The 13559-nt window shown below is 45.7% G+C and overlaps 1 protein-coding gene across 6 annotated transcripts in view; it reads left to right on the forward strand.

Annotated features, from left to right (window-relative positions):
• The first annotated feature begins 8914 nt into the window (after positions 1-8914).
• Positions 8915-13559, forward strand: part of CNOT2 (CCR4-NOT transcription complex subunit 2) — a 95323-nt gene continuing 90678 nt past the window's right edge. The window contains exon 1 of one of the 6 annotated variants that reach the window (XM_087766057.1): positions 8915-9112. The gene's annotated coding sequence lies outside the window, so the exon portion shown is untranslated. The other 5 variants (XM_087766060.1, XM_087766053.1, XM_087766054.1 and 2 more) reach the window with 5 other exon arrangements.

The following is a 13559-nucleotide window of genomic DNA, read 5'->3' on the forward strand; positions in this document are numbered from 1 at the left end:
TTAAAGGTTGATGGGTCAGTAAAACCCTCATCTGCACCAGAGGAGAAAGCAATGCCATCTCAGGTATCCCGAAGGCCACGAATGATGACAGACTCACGCGCTTCACCCAAGAGGAGGGGGAAGAAGCGCAAAGACCAAACTTCCTAGTGTTCTGCTGCGTGGCAGAGCAACGCACAGGCTGTGCTCCCAGGGTAGGTCCCTTTGATGTTTTGCAGGCAGATGTGAGGCCTCTCCCACAGCTCATCCTCCCTGAAAACAACGTAACTTTGTTAGCCGAGCACAGAGACCTAATTATTATGGCTTCCTGGGCTAAGCTGCTTTTTTTCAGTTTCCAATGTGACTAATAAAAAAAAAAACCTACCCAAAATACGGCTACCTACCCTCAGGCTGCGATGCCATGACGGCTCATGCCAGATCTGCGCGCTCCTGGGTCATGGCACACTCTGGTCCATCCCAGTATGGGCTTGCTGACCCAACCAGAGCTAGTTCACAGCTTTTCCTGATTTTATGTTGACTGCTGAAGGATGGACAATACATGGTCTGGCATGAAACTAGGCTCTTGATTTGGCACAAAGCCCGCTGCTACACAATTAATCCATTCACATTTTTTTAAACAAATACGAAATAATAGAAGAGCGGTCACAATCTTTTAGAGTTAATATTGGGAACTCTGAAGTCAGATTTATTTTCTGACCAAACCTCAAGTGGTTTCAGGGCTCAGAGCACCAACTATCTTTTCACTGGATTAGCGTGAGAAATCTCCATAAATGTTCTCAATAAAGAAACACTGCAGGCTGAGTGGGATAGTTGGAACAGGGTCAGAGTATACCTGGGCTGCTGAAGAAGATGTCTCAGATTATCTGACATTTGTACACTTTTTAGAAAAAGGTCATACTCAGCAGCCTTCAGCAGTATTTTACTTGGATGCTAGTACAGATTGCTAACAACGATGTGGCAACCACAACTATTAATCACAAAACCTTTTGCCATGCTAACAATGCTAAAAATCACAAAATTCTTGCTCAGGATAGTCCATGTTTAAATATAAACAATTTGTCATATTGTTTTTATCCCTAGGGAACACTTTTCTTGAACTGGAAAGGCCAAGCTAACTGAAGGGTAAGCTAGGACACCTGCAGTCCCAGTTAGCAGCTTTACCCCTGCACTGGAGTTTGGGAGAGGAGACTGTTACATGACTTTTAGCAAGTCACTTCAGCTCTTTTTCATCATCTCCTCCATTTCCGTCTTGTCTCTTTTGACAGTAAGCGCTCAGGAAAGGACTGTCTCCAGCTATGTATTTATAACACTAGAACCTTGATCTCTGGAGCCCATAACAGCTCTTTATGCTGGTGAATTTGAAATAACTATACCTTCATACTAAAAAAAGACATAAACAGTATGAAAACAGAGGATGTTAGAACTGCTACTTAGATTTTAAGAAGCTAATAACAATTTCACATTAAGAAATTGTCTTCCTGCACATGACTTTTCCAGCCCTGAAAAAGGCGAGGTCCTTCTGAAATTGTTTTTAGGAATATACATCAGGATTACATAGTTTTATATCTAGGATCTTCCTATTAAATTAAATCTTGCAATCAAGAGAATACTTCCCATTCTCTTATGCCAACATAATATTTCATGACCAGATTTACTGTATAGTGCATAAAAGAGAGATGTTCTTGCATACTTTCCAAACACACGCCCTGAGCAGAAAATCTTTATATTTGTACACAAACTTACTTTTTATTAAACACATCCTAAATGTGCAGAACAAGTAATATTCAGGCTTCCCATTTGAGTAAACAGTACCATTTCTCCCAGCTAGTGCTAGCCATTCGAGTGCCACACATCCCATCTACGCCAGTCACCTGCAGCCAGCAGAGACACCCACCCTCGGCAGGTAGTGGAAGGAGTAAAAATTCCCTTCTTTCTCCATTGACTTGCAGGAGGACTGGATAAATAGCTTGGACCAGGTGCCTCCTTTTCAGACAGCTAAAGGTGGTGAGATGAATCATACCCCTAACTTTGAAATTCATCTGACTTAACATCAAAGGAAAAATATAGAAAGTAAAATATATCTGTGTATGGGAGATACATGACTCCTGCCACTACATGATACTGTATCCTTTCAGTTAACAGTGGGAATCAGTGTTATACTGTTGCTTAATTATAAGGGAAGGCCTGTATACCCCATGGACTTGCTGTGAACATAAGCTGGCTGGCACCATACCTAGAAAAAAAAGGATTTAAAATGTGCAGTGTTGTCTTGGTGAGTCTGCCCCTGTGCCCAGCCCAGGCACCACCTGCCACAGCTTCTGCCTGAAAAAGTGCTGCATAACTGGGCCTTTAATGCTTTCATTTCTAGCTATCAGAACACGTAATGAAATAGGAAACATCCTGGATGTAGAAATCGTAATTGTAAGTTTTGCACAATATGACCTGTGTGTTTCAGGCCCATACCGAAATCTGTGGGGCTCCCCAACAGGCACAGCAGTTTGTTTTTGCAGGAGCCACAGCAGGAGTGGGGTTAGTCTCTTGTACTAAAAGGATTTGGCTGCTTATTGCAAGAATATTCATATAATTGTGTGTGATTTCAAAAAGACAGCGAGATGAGAGAAAGAGATAAATCGAAAGAGATAAATCAAAAGAGAGAGAGACACGAGAGAGCGAGAAAGAAAGAGAGAGAGAAAGCAAGAAAGGAAGAAAGGAAGGAAGGAAGAAAAAGAAAGAGAGGGAGAAAGGGAGAGAGGGAGAGAAAAGGAGGGAGAGAGGGAAAGAAAAAGAGGGAAAGACAAAGAGGGAGAGAGAGAAAAAATAAAGAAAGTCTTATTTTTCTTCTCTGAAGATGCTGCCACTTTTCTCAGTGCCAACCCAGGCAAGAAGCAGAGCTAGACAAGGAGCAGGGCTGCAATAGGAACCACGGGCTCTGCTGGAGGTGATGGGAGCATGGCAGGTCACTGATTTAAAATTCAGCTTACTTCTGCTGAGAGACGTGTCCAACTGGGGAAGCAGCAGACTGCCTCAGTCAGTTGGTCTCCCCATGCAGAGTGGCTCTGTTGCTCTCAGATGTGGGCAGCTCCTCCACTAAGAGTATTGAAAATGATGAGCAGGATTGGAGTGGAAAGAGGTAGGAGAGGTTCAAATGTTCGAGCATGCAATATTTACAGTTGAATTTCTGCATCATGAGATTTCATAAACAGCTTGGCTGCATGGTAAACGAAAGTCTGAATTTATGGTCCCAAACAGGACAGGAGTAGGGACCCATGGGTGGCAACCAATGCTTTGGGGGCAATTTTGCAATAAACCAGCATCCTATTGGCTGCAGCAAAACCGAGAATGAGGAAACTTCTGGAGGGTCCTGAGCTGGCATGTGCATGTAGTTCTATCTCTTGCTGGGCAATGTAGGGAAGGCAAAGAATAGCTCAAAAGTAGATGCTGTTGCTCTGTTACAGAGCATGATAGTCCATGATACAGCGGGGCTGTTGAAGGCTCGGTCTCAGCCCTGCAATGGTAATGGCTATTGGAGATTCCCAGGCACGCAGGGGGTTGGTTTCATGCAAGTCAGAATGAAAAGTAATTCAATTCAGTATACTGGCTGCAGATACAGGTTAGCTTTGATGCAGTAAGTTCCCTCTCTCATCAGCCTAGGAACATGTTGCTGCTCGAATTGGCTAAGGAGGCAAGCCGCAGCTTTTGACTTACGATCTGGGTTTCAGCCTTCCTTGGGATGAACAGGCAGATACACCAAGGCTGACAAGAGCAAAAGAATGTCCTTTTTGGTTTTTCTGCCTACGTCTGTAGTAAACAAGTCTCAATTTAAAACATGAGCTGATGATGGCTTTGGAAAATGAGGTAGCTCAAGCCCTTCTGAGCCCTTGTAAGCCTCATTCTGTCCTGTGTCTGCAACACAGTAACAGAAACCATTGCCTTGCCTGGCACTTGGCCTTTGGCCTTACCGCGGGAAAAGTGTAACAGACTCTCTGCCGATGTTCAGAGTCATCCAATGTGGTGATCAGGACCCCAGCAAAGCTTTCATAACAGCTGACTCCCCTCTTCAAACAAGCACAAAGCCCAGCCAAATACTTCTGCAATCAGCGAGCACTCCCAGGGGCTGTCCATACGTGAAACCATCGGCAGGCTGTGGGGCCGGCATGAGACATGGGTAGCTAACAGCACCGCTGGGGAGCTCAGGGACCCTTCTCCAGGCACCACCAAACTCCTGCCAAGTGGCATGAGTTGGCTAACTTGGGCTGCCCAGGCAGCCATGCTCTTGTGGGTCTTCTGTAGCTGCACGCTGGCAACTGGCTTGAACAGGGCTGAGGCCATGCTCCCAGCACTCTGCCCCGTGGGACGGTGATGCTGGAGTCCTCTGGCTTCTGGTGGGATGTCAGACTATCGTCATCTGCTGTAGCCAGAGTTCATTAGCTGTGCTTCTTAACACTCATTTAGGGGAAAGCACCTTTTTGGAAATAGTGCTGGCTGTCAAACATGAAAAACTGTTAAAAAGCAAGAATGAGAATCCAGCACTTTCCCCCAGGCTCTGTTCCCTTCCCTAGCCGAGACCTGTTGTAAGGGAAACTAATCCTCCTTTTACCTTAGATAGCGTGATTGCTTTCCCCAGGCTGCTGGTTATATATTTACTGATCATTTTTTACAAAGCCATAGTAATAGCCCTTACTACCCAGATTAACTTTTAATTATGACCATCTTATGTTTTTATCAATAGGGACTGCAGCTTAATGGAGAGACTGTCCTATGTAGCACATGTTCATAGTAACTACATCAGTTAGTCACATGGAAAAGTCATGCCAAAAAGCTCACAACACCCAAAATAAAACATTGTCTGTCTTTTGACATGATTTAATAGTTTCAAATGAGAAACAGCACGTCTGACCAGGCAGCTTTCCAATGACCACCAGCAAGAGCACCGCTGACTGCAGTCTTGAAAACTGAGATAGGAAGGGTCCCCCTGTCACCACCGCTGTAACTCCTGTCTCTCCGGGGGTAATCGTGCTTGGGAATGTCAGTCAGCACCTACTCTGGCACTGGCTTGTGTTTCTCTAATACTTTCTCTCCTCTGGAAAACATATTTCTGTCTGTAGCATTATTCTTCTCTTTGTCTTAAGAAACACTTGAAACTGCTGCTATCTCTAATTCTTGATTTATCCTCTCATTTACTAGCAGCACTCTGGCAGACCTCTTAGTTGCTATACAGCAGCGTGAAGCATCTTATTTTTGGAAAATTTTACATTTTATCTCCTGTTTGGGGTCATATTATTTTCCAGAATTGGCAGATTTCTTTTTAAACTTGGTAATTTTTTTCCCCTGGTGCTCTGGTATAATTAGCACTAAATCAGACACTGAAGGCACTACAGCAGAAGGCTGAGATAGGGTTTCCTGATAGTAAAAATATATGAGAGACTGAGATAAAGATACTTCCGCTCCCAATATTCCCTCCTGGAAACTACAAATCCAGCAGATGAGAGGCCATCTGTGTGGATACCTTGTGATGCATTTTAACACTAAAACAGTAATGGAGCTGCACTTCTAGGGCTTCCCTTGCCAGCAGCCATCCCTGGAAATCCCCTGTAGGAGTGAAAGGACAGATAAGGACAGTGCCATGGGAACAGCTAAACCTTCCCTTACCTTTCCTAAACAAACTAGAAATTGGAAAGTAACTTGCAAAAGTCAACTTAACTAACCAAGTCCTCCCAAATCTAAGTATTTTGTGCTCCATTTTAGTGTAATAATTAAGAATTATGAGAAAATACAGTAAGAAACTGACAGGTCTTAGTGCTTTTACTCTTGAAAAAATGTTTTAACACCTCTTTGTGGTGAAATCTTTAATATCAGATTTGGTGTACACGTTGACACACCTTTATCCTTGTGTTTTAGAAATATTAAAAAAATTAAATAGGCTATATTCATGAAAAAAATCTGCTACATTCTTCTAGGGTAAAGATTAATGCAGAGCAGTGCTGTAATCCTACAACCTTCTTCCGAAGAAAGCAAACTGACAGACTTTTGAACATCATGCAGCAAGAAAGACATCTGTGAGAAGCTGCTGCTCCCAATTCATGAGTCTCACACAGTTTTGAGTTCAGCAGAAATCAGAAATCTTTGCCTCCTTCAGTAGCGGTATTTCACTGCTTTGGCTAATCAGGTTCACCTTGCAATCGAGGGGCACTATCTTCTGGTTCCAGTTGTTTCTTCCAAGGGACTCAAACCCTAATTTGAGAAAGAAAAATACAGCCTGTTTCACCACTGCTGAAAAGCTGCTAACCCTTGCTCTAGGCAATTGCACTGTATTTGTTTTTCCTGAGGAATACTGGGACAATCTGTAGGTGGGAGAAGGAAGGACCCTTGCTGCGCTCCAGTGCACTTTTTTGTTCTGTTTAAAAATGACTTACGAGGTTGGCTATTCACCATGTTCTGCCTCCGCTCACGATCGAGGATGGTGGTCTTACTATGACCAATTTAATTTTATGTTTTGGCAAATTGGAACACCCTAACTGTGCCCTGCAAATACTCTGGGCAATTTGCCTTCCTCCCACTTCTGCAGCTGCATTGCCTGCATCTATTGGTGATGCTTTGAATGGAGCCAAAGAGCAACCACAAACTCTGGGGAGCAAAGGTTTAGAAAAACTGCAGATAATTTCCAGTGAACACCCAGAGCCATGACAGTAAAGCATTTGGGGATTCTGAGTACATTCATCTCTCTTGATGAGCTCTTCCCAAATTTTCTAGCCAGACGCTGTAGGCCTTTAGCCCTCTGTGGGCATCAGCAGAAGCAATAGCCAGCTGGAAGTCCAAATGGCTACTAGATGAGTCTCACGACCGCTTCAGAACATGCACATTAAGGCCGCGGCTTACATGAAGATTAGGTGGAAGACTCTGCTGATTGACTTTAACAGCACCACATGAATACTTGATTGCATGGGCCTGCACATGCGCAGGACAGGTTTTCTGTAATTGCTGCTGTCATGTATTAAAGTTCCTTCACCTGTGCTGTCATAGACAAAAGTTTGCAGATTGACTCCTACGGATGTTCTTTGATTCAGAACTGATGTGTATCAGCCTACTCTGTGAAATAACGAAAAAAAAAAAGAGACCATTGATTAAATGAGACCAAAAATAACAAATGCATATCTGTTTGTAGACAAAGACTTACACAAGGAGGTCAAACTGTACCATACAAGGTTCAAAACAGATTAGGAGTGTCCACACACAATTAGCAGTCATTGCATTAAATGAGCTCAGGACACCTCTTTAATTAAGCAGGTCCAACTATGCAAAACAGGCCTCACCATTGTAGAAAAATATATTGAGCCAAGACCAAAAGTAGCAAATGTATGAACATGGCACATACACGGCAACACATCCTCTTTAGCTGCTTCAAAGGTGATTTGGAAGCATTCAAATGCTAACAGCTTTCACTTTCTTTAAGAAAACAAACGAGGAAGTCGAATAGACACCTCCTACAGCCACAGTGTTGATGTTCCTCAACTAAAACAGTTTTATGCAGAAAGGCAGGTTAGATTTTTTTTAATTAACAAAATTTAAATCACAATTTACACACATTTTGATTGCTAGTTAGGTTGTTATACTAAGCTAACCTGTCTAAGACAAGAAAACCTATTTTTTTCTGTTCCCTAGCTCTGTTGAACTACACAGGCTTCTTGTCGTATAAATGTTAACTGATTTGCATGTAAACTGTAATTTTGTAATGGACAGAGAGATCAGTCCACATAGATGCAATGACAATGTCAGGTGCTTAGTTTACTTGCATCGTATCTTTGGGTATTGTATGTTTTAAATGACTTCTCTTTGGGGAAATCTAACAAAAATTAGCTTTTGAAAAAGAAACTCAGACCATTAAAGTGTAAAATGAAACATAATGAAGCAAAATGTTTACAAAATGGAAGCAAAAGAGTCAATCAGACTATAGAAAAGCTTATTTAACAACAGCAAAGATTAATGATTCATTACTGTTCTCAGTCTAAAAGTATTGCCTTTATATCTGTCATGTGATGTAAAGAAATCTTTGATTTTCCAGACTGAACAGCAGCAGTACTCCAAAAGTTCATAGATACTCTACTTAAAACAGGATGCCACTTACGGAGTTTTATAATGATTTGTTTCTAGCAAACGCACGAACATTTGAGTGACAAAAGAAAGGTTAAAATATTAGAATAATAAAATGCAGTGTTTTCCTTAACAAAGTGTATAGACATTCATTTCAATGACATGGCACCCATGCTCAGCATGCAATTGTGCTGCAAAAAAAGGTGGTGGCATTAAGAAACTGGTCTCCTAGTTTTGATGAAAGACTCTGTTCTTTCACCTTCAAAACATGTTTATGTGGGCAGACACGTTACTATAAAGTATGTATACTGTATTTTCCTATTATATAGAAACTATAACGTTCCTATAAAATATTAAGTGTTGCATAACCTACTGAATACTTATTTTTAAATGCAGTTTGGAGCTCCAAAATCAAACGTGAGAAGAAAGCACGTGTGAAATTATTGAAAGAAATCCGCTATTTCTGGTGAAGTATTATATGCTCATCTTTTTGTTTGAGTTTTTAAACTTTGTGATGATTTCGTAACAAAATTAAGGTAGAAGCACCATTGTTTTTCTTGATGGAGCAGAGAAGCCAGCTCACAAATAATGTTGGCCTCAATCCTGTAAACACTTGTGTACAGGCTTAGTTTTTGTACTGTTGATAGTCTCATTGAATTCAAGGGGATTATTTGCATTATGAGTGTTTTGTGCATCTGCATTCGCTATACTTGAGCCATTGTTGGAACAGACATGTTTTCAGGGTTGATAAACTAAAAAAAAAAAAGTCCAGTCGTGTCATCTTGGCAGTGCTTTTCAGTTTTAATAACAGGCAAAGTGGATGGCAAGGCCTGCCTGCCCAACGCTACCACAGCGACAGAGAAAATATGAACTGTCACACAATTTATCTAATCAGGACGGTAGTTCCTGACCGACAACCGCCGCACAGCCTACAGCAAGGCCAGGCCGGTCCTTCCGCGCTCGGTAACCCAGGGAGAGTTGACAGGCTGGGGCCACAGGTGATGGGACTCCCCCTCTGGAAACTGAGGTGCTTCCCGGGGGAGCGCGGCTGCCCGGGATAGGTCTCCACGGCCCCCCGGCCCCCCTGGGGGCTCCTGCCTCCGCCGGGTGGGAAGAGGACCGGGGAGCCCCTCTGCCCCCGGACCTTGCTCGCCCCCACACCCCACGTCTGGCCCGGCCCGGTCGGCGCCCAGGCTGGGTGCGCCGGGCCGGGCCGCCCTCTCCCCTCACAAAATGGGGGCCGGGCCGGGCGCCGTCGCCCCGCGTTCCCGGCCGGCAGCGCCTCTGTCAGCGCCGGCGCCTCCGGTCCCCCGAGACTCGCGGAGCGCGGCGAGGCCCGGCCGCCCCGCGGCCTGCGTGCCCCGCCGCGGGCCCGGCGACGTGCGCGGCCCCAAGCGCTGGGCCGCGTCTCCCGCGGGAGGCGGAGGGAGCGCAGCCGAGCGAGCCTCACTGCTCCTTCCTCCTCCTCCTCCTCCCCGTCCCCTCAACCCCTCCGCGCCGCTCCCCGCGGGACCGCTCCGCTCCGCGCCGGGCCGGGCTGGGCCGTACGGCAGCGCCTGCCCCCGCCCCTCGGCGCTGGCTGCCGGGCCGAGCGGCGGCGGGGTCACGGCGGCGGCGGCCGGGTCAGAGGGTAAAGGTTGCTCCCCCAGCATCCTCCGTGCTGGATACTCAGCCATCTTGGATCCGCGGGACAAGAAAATTCATGCGGTGAGTCCGGCCCCGGCCGCCCCCTCCCCCGGCCACCGCCGCCGCCCCGGGCCCCGCCGCCGTCCCGGCCGCGGGCCGATGAGGGAGGGCCGGGCGGCGGCGCGGCCCGCAGCGGGGCCCTGCGGGCCCGGGGCCGTCCCGCCGGGTTTCCGTTTGCTTTTGTCTCCGAGGGGGAGCGGGGGGGACGCGCGGCGCCCGAGCCGGGAGCGCAGCCGCAGGCCCGACCCGGCCCGCCGCTCCCCGCCCTCCTCCGCGGCCGCGGGCGGCGGCGGCCGCCGGGCGCCGCTCCGGGGCCGGCCGAGGCCGCGGCCCAGCGGTGCCTGGGCCCCGCATCCTCCGCGGCCGCCGCTGGCAGCTCGCCCCGCGGCCCGCTCGGCCCGCCCGGGACGGCTCCTTTCCCGCCGCCGCCTCGCCGCCCGCCCCAGCCCGGCCCCGGGCCTAGCGGCGGTCGCCTCCGCGTCCTCCCCCTGCTCGCCTTCCTCCCCCCCACTCCCCCCGCCGAGCCCGACTCCGCGCTGCGGCGGGGCTGCGCGGCCGCCGGCCCCCGCCCGCCGCCTCCCCCCGGGCCCGGCGCCGGGGCAGCGAAACCTGCCACCCACGGCCGGGGCTGCCGCCGGCCCCGCTCCCGGGCGGCGCCGGGCTGCGCGCCTCGCCGGAGTGGCCTTGCGGCCTGCTCCGCCGGCCCCGGGGAAGGCCCGGGATGAAGCAAGGGGGTGAGGCGGGGGTACTGCTGGCTGGTTTTCTTCCGAAAAATAGATATTTTTTTCTTTTTCGCCTGCGCCTTTTCCACTCTCCTCCTGGCGGTTGAGGTGGTGTGTAAACAGGCTCTGGTGTTCCCTCAGCCGTGTTTGTAAAACAAACTTGAAACGGACCGAGCCGCTTTCCCGAGCGCTGCCCCCGGAGGAGGGAGCCGGCCTTCCCCTGCCCGCCGCGGCGGCGGTTGGAAGCTCTGTCCCGGGGAGAGGGGAGCCTACAGGTGCCGGCTGGGGGAGGAGGTGGCACAGGGTGAGGGGTTAGGGATGGGGGGAGGACACGGGAGCGGTGGGGATGGGTGCGAGAGGCAGTGGTGTTTGTGCTGCAGTTAGTGTACGTGTGCTCCTGACGGAAACAAGGATTTGCTTACAGGTATCCTAGGTTTAGCATTTTTGGTTTGGGGTGGTTTTTTTTGTGAAGTTACAGCTAACTTTGTTTTGGAGGTTTTGTAATACGAGAAAATGAAAACGGGCTTGTGTTAGATGCGGATGTTGTTAGCAGCTCTGCTGCTGATCCGCATCTAACACAAGCCCGTTTTCATTTCTACTCTAAGTCTGTTTTATCAGAGAAAAACTTCTTTCCAACTTTGCACTCTTTTATGCCCAGGGGAAGATGAGAACTTTTTGTGTCTCCTTCTTGTATACGTACGTGTGTGCGTGTGGCTTGAGTGTGTGAAGGAGACATTCCTGTGTGCTTGCACAGCAGTAACATCTGGTGCTGGTGCCTGGCTGCTAGTCTTAACTCTTCGGCTGGGGGAAGGGAGTTTGAGATGATCAACCTGCTGTCACATCAGTTAGTGGAAACCTTTATGTTTCTGGAAACTTGGATGTGTTTCAGGCTGTTAAAACTTGTGAAGACCTGCAAGAGCAAAATAATTGTTTAGGTTTATGTTGCAAAGGCATCTTTGCTCGGACCTGGAAGAATTGTTGTGTACGTGATGGTGTGTGTTGATGTACTTTGAGTTCTCTTAGAGTGGTGGTGTGTTAATAGAACACAACTCGCAAGATCCAGTTTTACGATCTTGAAGACTATGTATGTGTCCAATGCCTTCCCTCCTCCCCCCCCAACTTCCACTATTGTTTATGTTGAGAATTCAGCCGGAATGTTAAACTTCAAGGTGTCAACTGCTTCTGATTTTAGGAAGGGATTTGAATACTTGCTATCATGAGCTGGCTGACTTGACTTACAAGTGTATTTCCGTTTCACTTTCAGGAAGCTGTTGATAAAGCTAAGAGTGTAGTAGTAGATAAACCTTGTCTGCAAGTCTCTCTTAGAAACTTAATATTGCTGTCAAAGCAGTCATTGTTATTGTAACCCATTTGTGTGTCAGTTCTACTAACAAATGAAAGCGAAAGCCCTTGGCTAAGAACTGAAAAAAAAAAAATTCCCTGGAATTCATTAAAAAAATTGATTTGAATTCTCTTTAAAAGAATCTAAGTTTAGAGAATTGGTATTCGGTGTAAAAAATAGGGCAGTTAACATGTCATGAAGTTGGATGCTAAAAGCTGGTCCCATAAGTGGCTGTTTGCACCTGAAAGGCTTGGTCTGTACCTCAGCCCCTTCATGTGAAAGTTGTGTGCGCCCATAGCGGAATGGTAGCTCTCAGACAGTATTTCTGCTGTATTTGCTAGACTTCTAAATGTATTTCTGTGTAGATAGAGATTAGCTGTGAAATTAGAAACATTATTGCATTTTTAGCCTCTGCTGTAGCTTTTTTAAAAATTTTACTTATTTTTGTGTTGGTGCAAGGGTCTGTCTGTTGTGTAGTAATTGCAAAGTTGTGACCTCATTATAGCTTTAAAGTAGTCTTGTATCATAACTTTGTTTATTCAAAAATGTCTTGCACCTCCTTGTTGTTATTGACTCAAGAAGAGAATAGAACTTAAAAATACACCGTAGTTGAATTAAAATAGAGGTTTCTTGCATCTAGCTTTCTGACTTGACCTGGAAACTTAAAAGAAACATTCAACTGCTTATTTTGTTACAAGGTAGTATAGAAAGTGCGCCTAAGCTTCCAAGTACAGAATTTTGTTCTAAAGTGCGTAGATCCTTGTATTTAACTTTTTTTTTATTATGTCTTCCCTTAAAGCTATAATGTGCTTGAATACAGATTTTTAAAAGGCACCTTAAAAAATGTGTTCTTAAAAAATACATATAAAAAATTCTTAAATTCTTGGCAGAATACTTGCCGTATTTGTTGTGTGTGTTTCTAAATGTTAGCTTAGATAGAAAGCTCTGTGCCAGTTTATATAGAAGTACAGTACCATAGTAAGTCAAAACAATATATTTTTTGCACAGATTTAAATGATTGCTCTTTAAGTGATACAGTCTTTCTCTTTTTTAATTATTATTATACAGTGTATGCATGAATTACAGTGCTTGTTATCAAAAGCCAAGAAGTTCAAGTTAGGTTAACTTTGCTTCATCTGGGTTTTTGAGGTATAAATAAATAAAAAATTATATATAAACATTCTTGTACACAACAGAGATCTGCTCATATTTTTGCTTGAAATTTATCCTGATGTCTCAGGTACACTGTACTGAGCAATTCAAAACAACCTGTTTCAGTTGTGTTTCCTGAATAGGGTTGGCTTTTTTTTTTTTTTACTTCCAAATGTGCTTTAGCACACAGGTTCTATGTTTGTGTGTGAGGCATTGGTCTTCTGACCCAGATTCCTGTAAAAACGTATGAAGAACTGAAAGTTTGTGGGTAGTCTCATTGACTTAAAAGCACCTACTCGCATGTTGACGGTTAACTTCGTGCATGACAGTTTTCAGGATGGATGCTGTATGTTGACAGCTAACTATGCTTTTATTGAGCATTATAACAGTGTAGGAAGAATTGTATCAATTATGTGAAATTATTACACAGTAGGATGTTTAAAATTGTCCTTATGGAATTATTTTGTTTTTAGAGAAGGTGTGTGTATAGCAGACATGGTCTGTTCTATAAGAGGTTTTTACATAGGATTTAAAATCTTTTTGAGTTTGTGTCAGCAAAAATTAAAAAAAAA

The sequence above is a fragment of the Nipponia nippon genome, unplaced genomic scaffold, assembly GCF_047370975.1.
Source record: "Nipponia nippon isolate SJK-2023a ecotype South Korea unplaced genomic scaffold, ASM4737097v1 scaffold_3, whole genome shotgun sequence".
Classification (NCBI taxonomy): Eukaryota; Metazoa; Chordata; class Aves; order Pelecaniformes; family Threskiornithidae; genus Nipponia; species Nipponia nippon.